The sequence below is a fragment of the Heterodontus francisci genome, chromosome 8, assembly GCF_036365525.1.
Source record: "Heterodontus francisci isolate sHetFra1 chromosome 8, sHetFra1.hap1, whole genome shotgun sequence".
NCBI classification, from domain to species: Eukaryota; Metazoa; Chordata; class Chondrichthyes; order Heterodontiformes; family Heterodontidae; genus Heterodontus; species Heterodontus francisci.
Window position 1 is genome coordinate 55,083,319 of NC_090378.1, and position 19,977 is coordinate 55,103,295.

The window sequence follows — 19,977 nt, forward strand, 5'->3', positions numbered from 1 at the left end:
ACATAAACAAAACTCCTCTGCATTAACAATCCTGGCCACTCCCTTAATCCTGCATTGTACAACACTGAAATCATTCAGACAACCTTTGCTTCAATGATTTACTGACGAGGCAGACATGTAAACTGTTGTACAAACGCAGTGCTGGCTAAAGTGCCAAAATGATAAAGGCTTTAATATGCACCCACAATCAGTTGCTTCAAATCATTAATCATCGAAATATCAACCCATAGTGCCTTTTATTTTTAAGCAGTCTCACTCATTTTGCTACAAAGAGCTCATGAAGATCTCCCTCAGTGGTTTCATCTTATGTTGATAAGACATAATCCTCTTTTCCATAAGCCATGGATGAAGGCAAGGGAGAAGCAGAGAAAAAGGGCGCGCAAAACTCATTGCAGCTAAAAAGAAAGGCAAAGTTGATAGAACACCACTTCCAGTGATCTACTTTTCCCCTAAAAAGTCCTTGTTATCCCACCGTCACCATTCCCTTAATCCGCATTAAAGAACACTGAAAGCATTCAGCTAATTCCTATTTAATGATATTCTGACAATGCAGAAGAACTTGGAAGCTGCTATGAAAACACACTGCAGACCAAAGTGCAAAATATGATAAGAGTGATGAATTCAATGCTAAATACAATGTGCTTGAATTTATCTTTCACCCAAGTGTCAACCCACAGTGCCTTTCTTGAAAGATTTCTTCAGCCTACTACTCCTACAAGGCACCTCCTAGTGGTTTCAGCAAAGCTGGTGAAAGGCTGCAGTTGCTCATCTTGTGACCCTTGAGATGCTTGTGGCTGGCGATTGCTGGGAACTCAAGTCTGTGAGGGCCCGGTTGCAAACTGCAGCACTTTGGCTGCTGTTCGCACAGCCTGGCCCAGATAGCTCTCTGGCATCATTGGTTGAGGGGGTGTTGGTGAAGAAGAAATGCTGGCATCCTACAAGAGGGCAGCATATACTGCTACTGTTGTGCCAGTGCCACTCCTGTGGGAATATAGGACAAGGTTTTGGTAGTGGCTTGAATCTCCTTGCTGAAAAAGAGATTGCAGATATTTGAGGCTTCTTCTTGATGCTGAGAGGGAGAAATAGCTAGATGTGAGCAGAATGCGGAGATGTTGAATGAAAAGCTAGTGGATGGATTGTGAAATGTGAAATGTGGAAGGAGCAATGAGAGGAGTTCCTTGTTCTGAAGTTGCTACCACGTGAGAGTGAAATGCAGTTAGTAGCTGCTATGAAGGCAGCAAACAAGAAATGAGTGTCTCTGCGTCAGAGTGAGAGGAGAGATGAAATTTTGAAAAGAAAACTGGCACCAATCACAAAAGAAAGTGAGTAGAGAACTGCAAAATGTTAGAGCAAAGTAAAAACCACCACACTACACAGTACCATTCATTTGTCAAGACTGCATAGCTTTATTTAAAACTAGTCTCTTGATTCTCTTTCGTGCTGTCTGATTGAATTTCCTGCCTGGGATGGTGTTTTGTAGAAGATAAAACACTCTGGATAAACAATTTTTTTACAGTTTGGCTAGGGCTCAAAAAGGAAATGAATATGAATTCTGGAGGGTTGCTGTCATTATGACCACACTGACTACATGTTGCTCTTTCAAATACTCAACCTTGTGGGTTTAATTTTGTGTCTATTGAAGAGTCTGTATCACTGTATCATTATTTAACATTACCCAAAAATAATGCTACTATTTATATATGCAAATCAAATTGGGGCACAGTGGTGCAGTGGTTAGCACCGCAGCCTCACAGCTCCAGGGACCCGGGTTCGATTCCGGGTACTGCCTGTGTGGAGTTTGCAAGTTCTCCCTGTGTCTGCGTGGGTTTTCTCCGGGTGCTCCGGTTTCCTCCCACAAGCCAAAAGACTTGCAGGTTGATAGGTAAATTGGCCATTATAAATTGTCACTAGTATAGGTAGATGGTAGGGAAATATAGGGACAGGTGGGGATGTTTGGTAGGAATTAGGAATATGGGATTAGTGTAGGATTGGTATAAATGGGTGGTTGATGTTCGGCACAGACTCGGTGGGCCGAAGGGCCTGTTTCAGTGCTGTATCTCTAATCTAAAAAAATTGCCTAAATCTGTCATCACCTATGACTGTGCCACAAACGTCTATCATGCTAAATAAAAGCAATAATAAATATTCAATATTTTTGATGATAATTTTATCATTGTTGCAGGTAAGTAATTATTGCCTTTTATTCAGATCAGTAAATGAGTTTGGGTACTAATCTTTCAGGATTATGGTAGATTTTTGGCCTCATTTTAAAGTAAGTTAGAAATAATAATTAAACTTTTTTTGTTTCTTAATGTTTGTTTACAGTTCTTCCTTGTTTTGATAATCTAGACCATCAAAGCAAATCTATTACTTTTAATCCTTTTTAGGAATGTTCTTTTGGTATATTTATATTGCATGTACCATTAAAGCAATCATTACAACGTGGTTTGGGAATAACCTATTCAGGATTTAGTTTTCTTTCAGTATCAGTTGGCATGAGCTAATATTTCCATTAAAGTAACAGATAAAGTAATGTTATTCAAGTAATCTAATTCAACTGAAATGTTTTATTGATGCACATTTAGTTGGTATGCAGTGATTATGAAAACAGTAATTGGATTAGGGCTATTCACGAGCATTATGGTGGAGGCCGTAGTCTGGAGCAGCATCTTCCTTGAGAGCTACTCTCAAGAATGTCCCACACTGCATCACAGGAAGATGAAACATGGGACTATGCCTGCAATCCTCACATAGTTCAAATCTGCCAACCTAGGCAATGGAGGCCAGGAACTTCCCCAAAGGAAATGAGGAGGAGAAAATGTAGGGCTGACATTTAGGCAAGATTTTCTGATATCTCACACCTATGGTGGCTCCTTGCAGGTAGTGTACAATGTATCAGAAAATAAGTGCACTCACAAGTGTGTGAGGACCTGCAGTGGTGTGGATCTTGGCAAATTGTACCCATCATTTTATTGAAACTATAGATCTTATAAGGAGGAAGCAATGCTGAATAGCAGCTCTGACAACATCCTACATGCACATCTACTACAGGAAGAAGGGAAAATGGGCTTCAAATCGTCTCTAAGTCATATTATGTATAGTACCGGTGTAGGTAGTGAGTCTTGACCATTAGAAAAAAGTAACCTTTCTATTTTAAATTTACACATAAAAGTAGTTGTCTCTTTCTGAGCCGTAAACTTTCCATAATTCTATAATTCTATGATTCTAAGTATTATTTGAAAAACAGTCATATACACCAAACTATAACGACAACAACTTATATTTATGTAGTGCCTTTAATGTAATAAAATGTCACAAGGTGCTTCATACGTGCATAATAAAACAACATATGACACCAAGCCACATAAGGAGATATAAGGTCAGATGACCAATAGCTTTGTCAAAGAGGTCTTAAAGGAGGAAAGTGAGGTAGAGAGGTAGAGAGGTGTAGGGAGGATATTCCAGAGCTTACGGCTTATAAAACTCACAAAATACTTATGGGCTAGTTTCAATTGCCTAAAGAGGTGGTTACCTGGGTTTATATCAATTTTTTCACATCTCTGAGAAGATTACTTGTTTCCAGATGGGCAGGGAGTGTCTGTATCGCAATGCATATGGCATCACAACTGTATAGGATAGGCTAAATGGACCAGTTAATTAAAAGCAAAATACTGCAGATGCTGGAAATCTGAAATAAAAACAAGAAATGCTGGAAATACTCAGCAGGTCTGGCAGCATTTGTGGAGAGGGAAGCAGAGTTAATGTTTCAGGTCAGTGACCCTTCATCTGACCCTTCATTAGATGGACCAGTTGGTCTTTTTCTGTCTGTTATATTTATATATTAACTCAAAAAAGCTGACAACTCAAAAATGATGAAAAACTGAAAACTGACTCTTGAAGTTCTAAAGTTCCATGAGTGCCATGAGTGTTCAAGCGAGCAAACTTCATGTATGAGCCTAAACAGTGAAGCTTAAACTTTCCAATTAGCAGCATCTGTTTTCCTGATGTTTATTGAGCAGCCTGCATTGAAAAATGGGTCAGAGATCCTGTCCAACAGATCTCTTCCCACTTTTGTGGCCACCATCCCCATTTTCGACTGTAAATTCCAATGGCTGGGAAAATGCCAGTCATTTCTGTACTAATAGAAATGCAGTAATGATGTAGTGACATAAGATGCCACATTTTCTAATTTCCATTGGTTTTTGTTCTTTCCCAAAGAAAGGAGGGATCTAGAATTGCCAGATGATATAGAAAAGGCAAACAAATTTATAGCAGCTATCTTTGGAAGATTTATAGAAATCGTAGTTCTGACAATTTTGGTTCCTTTTTTTGCAGTTGCTAATGACTTCGTCATCTGATTTGCAATTTCATTAGTGGAAATAATTGTTACAACCATGCAGATCAAAGCCCCCCAATTAAAATATGATTCTGATCGTGGTGGAAGTAAGACACTGTTAATTCAGTCCCGTCGCTCCACAGGTCGCAGCATATTTCTTTAAGCTTTCCAAATCAGAAAAAAGCAGCCAAATTGAACAATTTAGTAACCCCCAAATGAAGTGGACCAAACCAGGTATCTTTATATATATAAAAAAACTATTTATTAAAAAAACTAAAATCTTAAACACTATTAAGATAAACCAATATCTAAAGACCTTATAACTTTTTATTTAAAAACCTAACTCCTGCATTCACATGAATATATTCAAGCTAACAGTAGTTTGGTTTTTAATTAGCTGACTGAAAAAAAAGTATTTGCATGTTACGTTCCTGATGAATGGAATCTTCCAATGTAGAAACAGTCCAAGGTTGCTTGAAGTCTTCACAGTGGTCCGATGGGAAAAAGAAGAACCGTCAAAGATAGGAATTTAGCAGTTTGGCTGTGGGAGCATTAACTGTCCCTGCAGTGATGAACACAGCAATACCAATACTATGTTAAGCAAGAAAAGCTTTTCTTATTTTCTGAGAGAATTAACTCAGCTTGTTGCTTTATAGAATCTTATTGAGAGAGAGAGAAATAAAACTGCTTCTTCCTTCAGTTGCTGGAACAGTCTCTCTCCAAACCAATCTGTGCCAGCTAGTTTTCAAAAGTCAAATTGCAACATTGAATTATGTCACCTCTCTCTTGCTGCTGTTGCTTGGCAACCAGAATGCACTCTGGCAGACTAAGTCTCCGGAGCTTTCTGTCTTAAAGGTGCACTGATCTTTTACAGTCTTAAAGGCACACCGCAATATTTTTGAGGAGAATAAAAACAAGACTGTGACATAATAAAAGTAAAAATTTTACTATAACAAACTCAGATTAATCTTGAGATGGTAAAACATAATTCTGCTTTATCTTTTCATTGCATTTATTACTCTTTAGGCGAAACACTTTCCCCTTGATTCCCCTTTAAACTCCTATTTTTTAGCCTAAATCTATGCCCCCTGGTTATGGACCCCTCAACCAAGGGGGATTGGGCCTTCCTATCCACTCTATCTAGACCCCTCATAATTTTATACTCTTCAGTTAGATCTCCCCTCAGCCACCTCTGTTCCAAAGAAAATAACCCTAGCCTATCCAATCTTTCCTCATAACTAAAATTCTCCAGTCCAGACAACATCCTCATAAATCTCCATTGTACCCGCTTTAGTGCATCTTTCTTCTTGTGCAGTGACCAGAACTGCACGCAATACTCCAGCTGTGGCCTAACTAGTGTTTTAGACAGTTACACCATAACCTCTATTATGACAGTGTTCGATATTTTTTGTTGAGTATTTTTTATTGAGTACTCATGTTTTTAGAATTATGGGCCGGAATTTTACACGCCCCCCCCCCCAGCGGGTCGGATGGTGGCCACATAAGGGCCCTTGCCCGCCTCCATGGGTATTTTACCCATGGCAAGCGGGTGTGCCGGGGATGTGAAAGGCCACCCAGCTATAGCTGCCAGCCTTTCCGCACCCAGGGGGGGCCTGGCAATCGGGCACAGGGTGCCCAATTTAGGGCCGCCCCCGCCTCCCAACCCAACCCCGGGATCCAAGACGCCCACCCCCACCCTCCAAACGACCACCCTAGCCTCACCAGGGCATGACCGATTCCTCTGGTGAGGCTGCCCGATCTTACTTTCTGTCCTGGTTCCATTGTATCCTCCTCGGTTGGCTGGGCTGCAGTCTCAGTAGTGGCCACCGCTCCCGGTGACGCTGCTGAGACTAAGAGCTGCCGACCCGCTGATTGGCCGGCAGCTCACTGAGGCGGGACCTCCTCCCTCAAGTGGGTGGAAGTCCCGTCTTGGGCCAATTAAAGCCTGGGGATCCGTAAAATACAGGACGGATCCCCAGACTGGGCGGGAGCGGAATCGGCACCGATATTTACGTTGGAGTCCGGCTCCCGTCCGCCCAGCGTAAAATTCCAGCCATGGACTTTGTTTTATTTGGGAAAACTGAAAAGAATTCCATGGCATAAAAACAAGAAATGCTGGAAATACTCAGCAGGTCTGGCAGCATCTGTGGAGAGAGAAGCAAAGTTAACGTTTCAGGTCAGTGATCCTTCATCAGAACTGACAAATATTAGAAATGCAAAAGGTTTTAAGCAAGTAAAGTGGGGGTGGGGCAAGAGATAACAAAAGAGGTGTTGATGGGATACGGTCACAGAGAATAACTGACCAGACGGTCATGGAACAAAGGCAAACAGTATGTTAATGGTGTGGTGAAAGACCAAGCATTAGTACAGAGAGGGTGTCAATTGACTATAAAATTAATAGAAACAAGAAATGCTGGAAATACTCAGCAGGTCTGGCAGCATCTGTGGAGAGAGAAGCAGAGTTAACGTTTCGGGTCAGTGGCCCTTCTACGGAACTCCGGGCTCTTCTGGGTTCCGAAGAAGGGTCACTGACCCGAAACGTTAACTCTGCTTCTCTCTCCACAGATGCTGCCAGACCTGCTGAGTATTTCCAGCATTTCTTGTTTTTATTTCAGATTTCCAGTATCTGCAGTATTTTGCTTTTATATAAAATGAATAGCCCTGGCTCCAACCACAAACATTAAAAAAAAACAGTGGGTAGGCACAGTAGAAACAAACTAAAATAAAATAACAAAAGAAAAAAGAAAAAAATAACTAAAAATATAAAGGAGGGCCTGTCATGCTCTGAAATTATTGAACTCATTGTTTTTGTTTCGGCAGTTTCTTTTTGCAGCGGCGACAGGGAGAGCGAGGTGGCAGCTGGGTAAGTGAATCCTATATATTTGGGCAGCGGCTGAACCCGAGACACTACACCTGTAGTGTCTCCCACCCGCCCTCCTCCTCTAACCAAAAAAAAAGGACTCGGTGGTGTGCAGATAAGGTAAGGCTTTTTCTATTTATTTTTTTTCGTGTGATTGGTAAAAACATTTCATTCCTTTTTCATTTATCGAAGTTAATACTAAGTTAAGCTTAAGATTAAAAATGGCAGGAGATCTCAGACCCGTGTTATGCTCCTCTTGCTCAATGTGGGAGCTCAGGGACACGGCTGATGTCCCTGACTCCTTCATGTGCTGGAAGTGTGTCCAGCTGCAGCTCTTGTTAGACCGCATGACGGCTCTGGAGCTGCGGATGGACTCACTTTGGAGCATCCGCGATGCTGAGGAGCTCGTGGATAGCACGTTTAGTGAATTGGTCACACCGCACATTAGGATTGCTGAGGGAGAAAGGGAATGGGTGACCAAAAGGCAGAGAAAGAGCAGGAAGGCAGTGCAGGTGTCCCCTGCGGTCATCTCCCTCCAAAACAGGTATACCGTTTTGGATACTGTTGAGGGAGATGGCTCACCAGGGGAAGGCAGCAGTAGCCAGGTTCATGGCACCGTGGCTGGCTCTGCTGTTCGGAAGGGCGGGAAAAAGAGTGGAAGGGCTATAGTCATAGGGGATTCGATTGTAAGGGGAGTAGATGGGCAGTTCTGTGGTCGAAAGCGAGACTCTCGAATGGTATGTTGCCTCCTAGGTGCACGGGTCAGAGAACAGTCACCATTAGCACCCTCTTCCATCTCTTTGAGAACTTCCCGAGAATCAAGTGCAAGAAATAGAGAAACTGTTGCTGCATTTCTCCTGGAAAGCCTGTCAAACTGATCCTCAACGTTGCCTGAAAAGAATTACACTCGAAAGATCCCAGTGATGGCCATCTATGCATATTTGGGATGCCAAACCAAAAAGTGACAACTAACATCTTTCCATAGCTTCTCTTTTTTCTTCAAGAATGAGCAAGTATTTGGCCAAAGTATTCTTTTCGTCTTTTTTTTTTGTAACAGAGCTCTAAAGAGAAAATCATTTTTATTTTTCAGTTAACCGGTGTCTGTGTATATGTGAGGGGCTCAGGTAAAAGGAACTTTCATATTTCAATCTGTGTGTTAATGCTTTGCTTCATTACTGGTTAAGTCTTGTTTTATGATAAACTGATAATTTGGTTTATTAAAGAAACCTGGGTGGTGTATGTAATTCTGGGATAAAGAGTAGAGTGTATGATTCACCACATCAGTAACTTGGTCAATATTTAAATATATGTTGTGACCAATGGAGAAGTAGAACTAGAGAAGAAAGTGCACTCCTCTCATCTCGGTCGTAACATATAATTGGCGGCTCTGTGTGGGATAACCCAACGCTGATGACATGCAATTGTAAGTGAGCTAATAATAATTTTAAAAAAGGAAAAGGAAAAGTCAGGTTTCTTGTGCATTAGCGTAAAGTTTACATTACCGGAATGGATTTGTCAGTTGCTACGATCCCTCTGGAGAAGGAGGACTTATATCCTGAGTGATTTGAGAAACTTAACCAAGGTTAAGCTAATAGCATTGGCAGCAAAATTGGGGGGAGGGTTAAAACCAGGAGCTAAGAGAGCAGCTATAATTGAAGAAATAGCACAGCATATGCAATTGGAAGAAGAAAAGGGTGAACCAGATGGTAGTGCAGTTGAATTAGCCAAAATTCAGCTGCAGATGAAGCAGCTTGAACTTGAAAGGGAAAAGCAGGAAAGAGAATTGACAATGAAAAAACTTGAACTAGAATTTCAAAGAGAAAGTGAAAGAGAAGGAAGGAAATTTGAATTTAAAAAGATGAAACTAAGACAAAAGGGTGGTCTTGACTCCAGTGAATGTTCTGGTGAGGAAAGATCTGACTCCAGCCCAGGACCCAGTGGAGAGCTATTTAAATTTGTGCTAGCCCTCCCAAAGTTTGAGGAAAGGGATGTAGAGGCGATTTTCATTTCTTTTGAAAAGATAGCCAAACAGAGGAAGTGGCCGAAGGAAAGCTGGACACTGCTTATGCAGAACACATGAAGTTTATGCCATGCTTTAGTTTTAGTTTAGAGATACAGCATTGAAACAGGCCCTTCGGCCCACCGAGTCTGTGCCGACCATCAACCACCCATTTATACTAATCCTACACTAATTCCATATTCCTACCACATCCCCACCTGTCCCTATATTTCCCTACCACCTACCTAGGGGCAATTTATAATGGCCAATTTACCTATCAACCTGCAAGTCTTTGGCATGTGGGAGGAAACCGGAGCACCCGGAGGAAACCCACGCAGACACAGGGAGAACGTGCAAACTCCACACAGGCAGTACCCAGAATTGAACCTGGGTCGCTGGAGCTGTGAGGCTGCGGTGCAAACCACTGCGCCACTGTGCCGCCCAAACCTCTGAGGAGGTTTCTGCAGATTATGAGATGGCAAAAAAAGCTATTCTCACTGCTTATGAGTTGGTCCCTGAAGCTTACTGGCAGAAATTTCGGGACCTCTGGAGACAGTCTGGGCAGATTTAGATTGAATTCAAGAGGGTTAAGCAAATTAATTTTGATCGTTAAATATAGGCATTAAAGGTATGGGCTCTGTATGAGAACCTCAGGGTTTGCATGGAAGAATTTTAAAATTCACTTCCTCCGTTGGTCAGAACCCATGTTGAGAAGCAGAAGGTTTCAACAGCCAGACAGGCGGTGGAAATTGCTGATGATTACAAGCTTGTTTACAAGCTCAAACCCTTTGTCTGTCACCCCCACAAACCTGAGAAGGATTGAAGGTGAGAGGATGAAAGGAAGGCAAGTGGCTGGGGACAAGAAGGGACAACTGGGAACACCCTGGGATCTCCTCCTCAGGCCAGAAAGGAAGATGCTATGGATGGAAGTGAGGTCTGCAAGCCTACGTCTTACCATTGTCACAAGGTGGGACACTTTTGTGCACAATACTGGAAGTTGTGGGGTATACCCATAGGATTTATTCGGGTACACAAAGCCAATGTAGAGAAAGGGATCCTAACCGAGGATACAACAGATCTGGCTGTAGCTCTGTACTTGTAAGGCCAAGTACAAAAACCACTGTGAGTGCGGGAGGTGTAAACAAGATACCTGAGAGTTATAGGGAATTCTTGTCAAAAGGAAAAGTAACTCCTTATCCCTCAAGTGAAGCAGGCAAACCTATAGTTATACTTAGGGATACCAGGAGACACCCAAACTCTTTTGCTGCGAAAAGGCATAGATTTTCCACCAGAGAATGCATTCAATTCCAAGGTTTAAGTGAATGGTATTGGCAGGTAGTATATATCCATACCATTGTATCGGGTGTACCTAGAGTGTGAGCTAATATCTGGAATGGTAATGGTAGGAGTTGTCCATTGTTTGCCTGTAGACAGAGTTGACCTACTACGGGGGAATGATTTGGCTGGAGCGAAGGTAATACCTTCTCCAGTAGCACGGAAAAACCAAGTGAAGTTGAAGAGACAGAACAGTTGCATGAAAATGTTCTAGGAATTTTTCCTTCATGTGTAGTGACCCAAGCAATGGCTAAATAAGTTTCATTGTCAGAGGTAAAATTGGTACCACAGTCGAATATCAGAAACTTTTTTTGGAGGTTTGCATAATCCAAAGGAAATGTTCAGCAAGTCTTCTCTGATCAACACTCAGCAAGCTGATCCAGAGGTAAATGAAGTGGCACAATGATCTCTAACTGAAGCTGAGGCAAAAGGAGTTCCAGAAGGCTACTATATTAAAAATGGGATTCTGATGAGGAAGTGGTGACCTCCTCACAGACCTGCGGATGAAGAATGGTAGTTAGTTCACCAGATAGTCATACCATAAAAGTATTGCCAGGAAATTGCCAGGAAAGCATGGTTCAGCGGTCCATATAAAGTGATCAAAAGAATTGGTAAAGTAAATGATTTGATGGACACCCCAGATCGCTGAAAGAAGATTCAGCTGTGTCACATCAATATGTTGAAAAAATATCATCGCCGGGAGGCGGAAAGGCACACACAGGTAGTAGGGAGAGTGAAGGATGAAAGGGATAACGAGGATGAAGCAGAAGGAGACCTAGACAATTCTCAAATTGAACCTCCTGCTATCTGGTTAGCTAATACTGAATTGTTAGGGAGATTGGACCCTATGCTTCCATATTTAGATACAGAACAACGAAAAGACCTAACAAAGCTGCTCACAGAATTTAAAGGAGTCGGTCAGGACAAGCCAGGATGTACAACCTTAGCCACACATGATGTGGATGTAGGGGAATATAACAGCATCCTTACCACTTAAGTCCAGAGAAACAGGCCCAGGTGAAAGCAAAAATCCAATACATGCTGGAAAACCACCTAATAGAACCTAATAAAGCAGCTGAAGTTCCCCAGTGGTATTAGGGCCTAAACCTGATGGTTCAACTAGATTCTGCATAGAATACGTAAAGGTTAATGCAGTAACAAAGGCAGTTTCCTACCCAATTCCTCGCTTGGAAGACTGTATTGACAGAGTGGACAGTGCCACGTTTCTTACAAAAATAGATTTGTTCAAGGAATACTGACAGGTTCCTTTCATACACTGAGCTAAAGAAATATCAGCCTTTGCCACACTAGACAGTCTTTTCCAATGCTGAGTGATGCTACTCAGATTAAAAAATGTCCCAGCCACTTTTCAGAGACTAATGAATCAAGTGGCGACCAGTGTTCTTAACTGTGTGATTTACCTTGACGATGTGCTGGTATACAGTGACACTTGGAAGGACCAACTAGAAGCTCTGTTTAGAAAATTACAATTGGTTGATTTTGTGATAATCCTTGCCAAAAGTGAATTTGCAAAAGCCAGAGAAACCTACATCGGGCATATAGTAGGGCAAGGTCAAGTGTTGCCAAGAACAGTGAACATACGAGCATTGGTAGAGTTCCCCACCCTTAGGTCTAAATGAGAAATCATGAGGTTCTTCTCAGACACTTCTTCCTACTTCCCCCTGGACCATGATCCCACCACCGAACATCAAGCTACTGTCCACAGAACTGTCACTGATCTCATCTCCTCTGGAGATCTTCCCTCTACAGCTTCCAACCTCATAGTCCCGCAAACCCGGACAGCCCGCTTCTGTCTCCTTCCCAAAATCCACAAACAGGACTGTCCTGACAGACCCATTGTTTCAGCCTGTTCCTGCCCCACTGAACTTATGCCTTCCTATCTTGACTCTATCTTTTCTCCCCTGGTCCAGTCTCTTCCCACCTACATCTGTGACTCTTCTGACGCCCTACGTCATTTTGACAATTTCCAGTTTTCTGGCCCTAACCGCCTCATCTTCACTATGGACGTAAGATCTCTCTACACCTCCATACCCCACCAGGACGGTTTGAGGGCTCTCCGCTTCTTCGTTGAACAGAGGCCCAACCAGTCCCCATCCACCACCACCCTCCTCTGCCTGGCTGAACTTGTTCTCACATTGAACAACTTCTCCTTCAACTTCACTCACATCCTTCAAGTAATAGGTGTTGCTATGGGTACCCGCATGGGTCCTAGTTATGCCTGTCTTTTTATGGGACATGTCGAACATTCCTTGTTCCAGTCCTACTCAGGCCCCCTACCCCAACTCTTTTTCCGGTACATTGATGACTGTATCGGTGCCGTTTCCTGCTCCCGCCCGGAACTAGAAAACTTTATCAACTTTGCTTCTAATTTCTCCCCTTCTCTCACCTTTACATGGTTCATCTCCGACACTTTCCTTCCCTCCCTCGCCTTCTCTATCTCCATCTCCAGGGATAGGCTGTCTACTAATATTCATTATAAGTCCACCGACTCCCACAGCCACCTGTACTACACTTCTTCACACCCTGTCTCCTGTAAGGACTCCATTCCATTCTCCTAGTTTCTGCATCTCCGACGCATCTGCTCTGATGATGCTACCTTCCATGACAGTGCTTCTTATATGTCTTCCTTTTTGCTCACTGTGGTTGACGGGGCCCTCAACCGCGTCCGGCCCAGTTCCTGCACCTCTACCCTCACCCCTTCCCCTCTTTCCCAGAACCGCAACAGGGTTCTCCTTGTCCTCACTTTCCACCCTACCAGCCTCCAGATCCAAAGGATCATCCTCTGCCACTTCTGCCACATCCAGGGTGATGCCACTACCAAACGCATCTTCCCCTCCCTTCCCCTGTCAGCATTCCGAAGGGATCGTTCCCTCCGTGACACCCTCGTCCATTCCTCCATTACCCCCACCACCTTGTCCTCTTCCCACAGCACCTTCCCCTGCAATCGCAGGAGGTGTATACTTGCCCATTTACCTCCTCTCTCCTCACTATCCAAGGCCCCAGCAGCAATTCACTTGTACTTCTTTCAATTTAGTATACTGTATTCACTGCTGACAATGTGGTCTCCTCTACATTGGGGAGACCAAACGCAGATTGGGTGACCGCTTTGCGGAACACCTTTGCTCAGTCCGTAAGCATGACCCCGAGCTTCCGGTTGCTGGCCATTTCAACAACACCCACCCCCCCACCCCACTGCTCTCATGCTCACATCTCTGCCCTGGGATTACTGCAGTGTTCCAATGAACATCAATGCAATATCGAGGAACAGCATCTCATTTACCCATTAGGCACGCTACAGCCTGCCGGACTGAACATTGAATTCAATAATTTCAGAGCATGACAGGCCCCCCACCCGGCTTTTTATGTTTAGTTATTTATTCTTTTTTTCTTTTCTTTTTTTTAGTTTGGTTAGTTTTATTTTAGTTTGGTTAGTTTGTTTCTACTGTGCCTACCCACTGTTTCTGTTCTTTTTTTAAATTTAATGTTGTGCTTGGCGTGCTTTGTGCTTTACAGTCTATTCACACCCTCTCTGTACTAACACTTTGCCTTTCAGCACACCATTAACATACCGTTTGCCTTTGTTCCATGACCTCTGGTCAATTATTCTCTGTGACCTTGTCCTATCAACACCTTCTCTTTTGTTATCTCTTGCCCCACCCCCCTCTTTACTTGCTTAAAACCTTTTATATTTCTAATATTTGTCAGTTCTGAAGAAGGGTCACGGATCTGAAATGTTAACTCTGCTTCTCTCTCTACAGATGCTGCCAGACCTGCTGAATATTTCCAGCATTTCTTGTTTTTATTTCAGATTTACAGCATCTGCAGTATTTTTTTAAATTATATTAGGCTCTTGGGGATGTGTGGTTTTAACTGCAGGTTTGTACCAAATTTTAGTACTATAGCTGCTCCACTAACAGATTTGCTTCAATCAAAGAAAACCAAGGTAGTGTAGTCAGGGGAGTGCTAAGCATCTTTTGAGAGGCCATTTTGATTAATGAATTAGTGTTGGCTACTCAAAATTTCACTAAGCCCTTCAAGGCAGCAATTGATGCTCGTGACCTGGGGGTCGGTGCAGTCCTGTTACAAGACGATGAACCAGGCATAGAAAAGCCAGTGGGATACTTTTCCAAAAAGTTAAATTGACACCAAAAAAGATATTCAACAGTGGCAAAAGAAATCCTGGGTTGATTACTAGCTCTTAAGCATTTGAGGCCTATGTCCACCACAACTACAGAGAGACACTGGTATATACTGATCAAAACCCCCTAGACTTTGTGGAAGCATTCAAAAACCAGAATGCCAAAGTATTCCTATGGAGTTTACTATTGCAACCTTATCACTTAAAGATTATCCTCACTGCGGGAAAAAATAATGTAATTGCGGATGCTTTGTCTAGGATTTAACTTTGCTTTGAGCTATCTGAGTGCAAAGATGGTGCAAAGCAGAACTATTAGCTATGGGTAAAGAGTGAATGAGAATGAATGCGAAAATGTCTTTTAAAATATTTTTCATCTTTTTTTTCCCCACTCTTTGTAATGAAACACATTTGAAAATGGTGTTTCATTCCTCCAAGGACGGAGGTGTTATGGCAGTGCTTCTATATTTTCTTTTTTTTTTGAGGACTCATGTATATTCGAATTATGGATTGTTTTATTTGGGGAAACTGAAAAGGATTCAATGGATTTTTTTTTCACTGGCGTCATTGAAAGGACATTGAGAGGTCTTGTTTGGAAGCAACATTTACTGGAAGACATCTGTCTTCAGATAAATACTCAGGAGGGTCCTTTTGACTTGGGGAGATGTTTAGAGAAGTGACACATCAAGATTTATAGGAATCAGGAGGCTTGACTCTTGAGATATTATGCTGAGATTGGCGGCGGGTTTCAAAGATGGCGACCCCATGTGCAGGCTTTACTATGCGGAGCCACCACGATATTAAACGCGTCAGCTCATTTACATGGCCAGAGCGGAATACCCCACACCCCGTCCCTGATGACATGGAGGGGGCATACATTCTGTCCCTGGCAACGGCATCCAGCGACACTGCTGGCACCATTTTTAAAGGGCTCCCAGCGCTTAGTTAATTAGAAATACAGCACTGACAGGCCCTTCGGCCCACCGAGTCTGTGCTGACCATCAACCACCCATTTATATTAATCCTACACTAATTCCATATTCCTACCACATCCCCACCTGTCCCTATATTTCCCTACCACCTACCTATACTAGGGGCAATTTATAATGGCCAATTTACCTATCAACCTGCAAGTCTTTGGCATGTGGGAGGAAACCGGAGCACCCAGAGGAAACCCACGCAGACACAGGGAGAACTTGCAAACTCCACACAGGCAGTACCCTGGAGCTGTGAGGCTGCGGTGCTAACCACTGCGCCACTGTGCATTTTTAAAGACACATGGTTTTAAAATTTAATAAACATATTTAAATAAATGTTCCCAGCCCCCTCCCATCACCCCTCCCCAATAATCTTACATTTCATTCCTTGCCCTCTCCCCCCAAAAAATACTTACCTTGTTTACCTGACCTTCCCCTGCAATCTTCAGAAATTTTTAACTTTACCCCTTCCCATCACCCCAGACCATTCAGGCAGGTTTGACCCTGTTCCCCCCCCTCCCGCACTGATATACTTACCTCCTCCCCCTCCCCATCAGCCTTACATCACTGGTCAGAGATCCGATGGCGTGGTAGTGCGAGCCACTGACTGCAATATTGGAGCGGCAGGACCAGTTAAGTCATTAATTCCTTGATTTACATTAATTAATATATTTAAATGTGGCTCCCGTCGCCGAGCGGCGGGGGTGTCACCATGAGGCCTCACCGCTGTCAGCAATATGAGGCCGGGCCTTCCCGGCGTCGAGGCCCGTGGTGAGCCTCTCCTGGAGCCATTTTACAGCCCCCCCGCTCGGCACGACCCCTGTGTCGGGGGGGGGGGGGGGGGGGGCTGGCAGTGGGTCAGTAAAATTCAGCCCACTGTTTTGGTTTTGCTTTGGACAGTGTTTTGGGATGTGAACTGTTTTGAAGGCAGTTGGAGAAAATCAGCTAAAAGAGCATCACCATCAGCTCACCCTCTTCCATCTCTTTGAAAACTTCCTGAGAATCAAGTATAAGAAATAGAGAAACTGATGCTGCATTTCTCCTGGAAAGCCTGCCAAACTGATCCTCAACATTGCCTGGAAAAAACTGCTCTAGAAAGATCCCACTGATGGCCATTTACACATATTTAGGATGCCGAACCAAAAAGGGACAACTGACATCTTTCCATATAATTTTTCTTCAGAAATTAGCAAGTATTTGGCCAAAGTATTCTTTTTTGTCTTTTTTTTGTAACAGAGCTCTAAAGAGAAAATCTCTTTATGTTTCGGTTAATGTGTGTGTAAGTGTGTGTATGTGTGTGAGTTTGTGTGTGAGGGGCTAAAGTAAAAGGGAACTTTTATATTTCAGTGTGTGTGTTCATGCTTTGCTTCATTACTGGTTAAGTCTGGTGTTATAACAAACTGATAATTTGGTTGTTTATTAAAGAAATCTGGTTGGTACATGTCATTCTGGAATAAAGAGTAGAGTATATGATTAACTGCATTGGTAACTTGGTAAACATTTAAATATATGTTGTGACCTGTGGAGAAGTGGAACTAGGAAATACAGTGCACTCCTCCCACCTCGCTTGGAACACCTACCAGATCTTATAATCTATGCCTTGGCTATTAAAGGCAACTATCCCATAAGTCTTCTTGATCAGATTATCTACCTGTCCATCTACCTTCAGGGATCTGTGCACAAGCACTCCAACCTCCCTCTGTTCCTCTGTACTTCTTAGTATTGTTACAAGGCTTTTTGTTTCTGTGTGCAAACTTAGAATTCTATGTGTTTTAAAATCTGAAAAAGTATTTTTAGTGGCCATTGAGACACCTGCAAATAGTTGAAGTTTATGGATGTTTTGCAAGGAAGCTGAACTTGCACACAAGGGCAGGAAAGCTTATACTTTCAAGGAAACCAGCACAGGAGTTTGACCTCCTCAGAGATACTCTTTGAATGACAAGGGAGACTCTATGTCTGGACATATGACCTGTTGCAGGAAGGTTTTTTGCTTTCAGTTTGAAAGTTTAAAAAACCAGTGAGTTGGACAAAGAGCAGGCATTTTGATATTTGTTTTTGACCTGCCTGGAGACCGAACAGGAAGACCAAGAAAAAGTGTTACCTCTCTCTGTAAAGGAATCCTGCATCTCTTAAGAAGAAACCCTGCATTTCAAAGGTGGTAGATTCCTATTGCCTCCTGTCTCTGAAGAATCCCTGCATCAATTGTGGTTTCTGTTGCCTCTTGTGTTCAAGGAAATCCTGAAATCTGAAGAAATGTTCTACTGCTATCCTGCTGCTGTAAAACCTAAGCAGACCTGTTGCTACATCCCTGATGGAAGACCTTATGTGAAGACTGTTGCAGTTGAATTGCCTTGAACACCTACCCATCACAGACTGTTCATCAACCTCGCCTGGAAAAACTTTGAGTGGCATCCAACTATTCAACTCTAGGGCACCTCACCAAACCAAAGAACTTCCTACCAGTACGCGACAAACTAAATTATTAATATAATAAAAGCAAAATACTGCAAATGCTGGAAATCAGAAATAAAAACAAAAAATGCTTGAAATATTCAGCAGGTCTGGCAACATCTGTAGAGAGAGAAGCAGAGTTAACGTTTCAGGTCAGTGACCTTTCATCACAATTATTTTATTATACCTTTCATGCTTATGAAACAGCTGTAAACCAAAAAAACTCTTTTTTTCCCAGTTAACCGGTTTTTGGATGTATGTGTGTGTGCATGGGGGCTAGGGAGAATAAGGAGTTTTAAAATCTTTTCGTATACAGATTTACATCATTATTAGTTAATAGTTAATTTTGTGTTGATTAAAGAAACCTGGTTGGTGTGCTTTATTCTGGGGACAAATAGAGTATCTACTTGGCTGTTTCAGTAAGTGGGAAAATTTATTGATATGCTGTGAACCGTGGAGAGGTGGGACTAAATTAACAGTGCACTCCTCCTGCCTCGGTCGTAATAATATCCTACCATTTATTCTGTATTCCCTTGTCTTGTTAGCCTTCCCAAATACATTACCTCACATTTCTCTGGATTCAACTCCATTTGTCACTGTTCTGCCCAACTGATCAGTTCATTGACATCTTCCTACAGTTACAGCTTTCTTCAGCATCTTCAATGATATGACCAATTTTTGTATCATCTACAAATTCCTTAATTATACTCCCTACATTCAAGTCCAAATAATTGATATGTATCACAAAAAGCAAGGGACCTAGTACTGAGCCCTGTGGAGCCCTACTGGAAACAGCCTTCCAGTCACAAAAACACCCATTGCCCTTTGCTTCCTGCCTCTGAGCTAATTCTGGATCCAACTTGTCGTGAAGTAGCAAGTAACACAAAGTCCAGCTCGATGGAGTACTGCTCTGAAAGGATACTTAACTTGGGGAATTTGAGAGACTCACCAGCAGCAGTGGTGGCAGCGAACCTGGATGGAGACTGAGTGCAGAGACCAAGGAGTTAAAGCAGGGGAGAGCTTCCAGCGAAATCTCGGACAACAAATGTAACATCTGTAAAACAGTTATATTGACAACCCAACCAGGGAAGGAGCCAATTGGTTAGTAGCTTGTAAGTGTTTCTAGATAATAGTCTAGAATGTAAAGGCATGGCAGGGAACCTGAGACACATGGAAATCACATCCTGTGCCATGTGGGAAACCCTGGACGCTTCTCGTGGCCTAGATGACCACGTGTGCAGGAAGTGTCACCAGTTGAGCTGCTCGAGCTCCGGGATTTGGAGCTTGAGCAGCAGCTGGAGTCACTATAGAGGGTCCATGGGGTTGAGAGCTTCGTGGATAGCATGTTTCTGGAGGTGGTCACCCTGCAGTTTAAAAATGTGCAGGCAGAGAGGAAATGGGTGATCGCCAGAAGGACAAGGAGGAGTTGGCAGGTAGGGCAGGGATCCCATGACTGCATCTTACTCTGCAACCCATATTTAGTTCTGAATACTGGTGAGAGTGATGGTTCCTCTGGGGAGTGCAGGCAGAGCCAAGTCCACAGCACCATGGGTGGCTCAGCTGCACAGCGGGGCAGGAAGAAGAGTGGAAGAGCAATAGTGCTAGGGGATTCGATAGTGAGAGGAACAGACAGGCACTTCTCTGGCCACAGATGTGACGTCAGGATGCTATGTTGCCTCCCTTGTGCCAGGGTCAAGGATATATTGCTGAGTGGCTAGAGGACATTCTGAGGGGGGAGGGTGAATAGCCAGAGATCGTGGTCCATATTGGCATCAATGACATAGGTGCACTTCAGAGATGGCATAGTAGGGGTAGGAAGAGAAACAATTACTGAAGATGCTCTAGCTATGATCAGATAAGAAA